The sequence below is a fragment of the Saccostrea cucullata genome, unplaced genomic scaffold (genome assembly GCF_032062105.1).
Source record: "Saccostrea cucullata isolate Sc308-1 unplaced genomic scaffold, CSIRO_AGI_Scuc_v1 ctg223, whole genome shotgun sequence".
NCBI lineage: Eukaryota > Metazoa > Mollusca > Bivalvia > Ostreida > Ostreidae > Saccostrea > Saccostrea cuccullata.
The window spans coordinates 285947-287640 of record NW_026927113.1 but is presented as its reverse complement, the minus strand read 5'-3'; the positions used below and the strand labels follow the sequence as shown (position 1 = coordinate 287640).

Here is a 1694-nt window from a genome sequence, read left to right as displayed (position 1 = left end):
ATTTTTATCAGCATTATTATGCATATAACCGGGACTTCAATTAAACAAAGCCTTTAGATAACTGATCTGATAGATCTAGGTTATGTATTTATTTTATACTATTCTATTTAAATATAATACTACGTTTTGATTTTTGGTGCGATAAATGAGGACAATTTCTTGAACTCTATAGTTATTAGCCGTGATTTTTTATCCTCTTATTTGAAAACTATATTATTCCATTGTTTCTTATATAATTTCATCGACATTAATGTTTCAGAAGAAGCATTGAAACAGAGGATGCTGTCTTTGAAAAAGTAGAAAGGAGGAATGAGGAAGCAGAAGAGAGACAGACAAAGAGCGCAGAAGTAAGAATATCTCTCTTCCCCCCCCCCTCTCTCTCTCTCTCTCTCTCTCTCTGTTTCTCTGCCTCTTTCCCTCTTTGTGCGTCACTATGTGTCTTTCTATCCCTCTCTGTCTCTCTGTGTGTGTGGTACCTCTGTCTCTCTTTTCTCTCTCTCTCCCCTGTCTCGCTCTACCCCTCTCTCTTTGTGTCCTTTCCCTTCTCTCTCCCTCTCTTTTTCTCTCTTTTACTGCCTCTCACCATCTTTCTCTCTGGTTATTTTATCTTTTATTTAAATTGAAATTGTGCATTTTGTTTTTTTTTTCAGAAATCTGAATATTATAAAATATTAAGAGGCATTGAAGGCCAAAAAGCATCTAAGAGAAGTGCTGGATATTTGACTACTGATATCGAAAACTAAAGTAAGTATCATATCTTACATGTAATTTTATCTTTTGAGTAATGCTTATTGGTAAAAGTTTTGCGGTTTTAATTTATTCTTTTTTCAGTTATCAGAACTTTTTATATTTTTTTTAGTCATAGGATACATGTACAATCAAGGAGACACGAAGGAATCATTCTATCATTTCTGTTGAAATTGAAATAAAAATATCTGCATTTAAATTGTAGTTTTTTTTCAATCTTTTCTGATTGACAATATGTATATGGTTTAGAGACCAGCCCCCCCCCCCCCCCCCCCCCCCTGGATCATGAAACATCATAAGCTTAAGTCAAAATTTTTATTTTGTAATAAAATACTGTAAAGGTCCGGAAGACTAAAATCAAAAAAATATTCAATATTGCTTCTCAAAGGTGTTGTTAAATGAAAAATTCTAAATAAATTCCTCAATTTAAGACTATTTTAACTATTTAAACTTTCTGTTTATCCCGCAAACTCCTTTACTCTTTAGGGCATGCGGGTTTGGACGCTGTCTTGAAGAAATTCAATGTAGTGGATTCCTGATTCTGGGTCCTTCCTCTAATAAACCTTTTGATTTTTTGGCCAAAAAAGTGCTTTCTAGACTCCTCCAGAAATTAAACTGTCTGTTGTAAACGATTTTGAACGACATTACCACTAATGTTAAAGAAAATTACATATAAATCTGTCTTTGTGCTCTTGCATACTTGTGTACTTTTCAAACATTCGCCGTTTTTATCAAGTACATCTTATGGTAAATTTTGTTTTTATGGTTTTAAGCAATAGATTCATGTTATAATATCTGTTTGAAAATAAAACAAACATGGATAACTACAATTACCGATATTTTAAAATAATTGTTAAGAATTTCGTACACGCTGTCATTTTCACTCATTGTTCAAAATATAGGATGACCTTTGAGTATCAAGCTTTTTTTTACCGTCAAACGTTTCT

The 1694-nt window shown here is 32.6% G+C and overlaps 1 long non-coding RNA gene across 1 annotated transcript; it reads left to right on the top strand.

Annotated features, from left to right (window-relative positions):
- Nucleotides 1-259: 259 nt before the first annotated feature.
- Nucleotides 260-946, top strand: LOC134273490 (uncharacterized). Its single transcript, XR_009993406.1, has 3 exons — nt 260-347; nt 651-744; nt 860-946. It is a non-coding gene; the product is annotated as an uncharacterized LOC134273490 (long non-coding RNA).
- Nucleotides 947-1694: the final 748 nt, after the last annotated feature.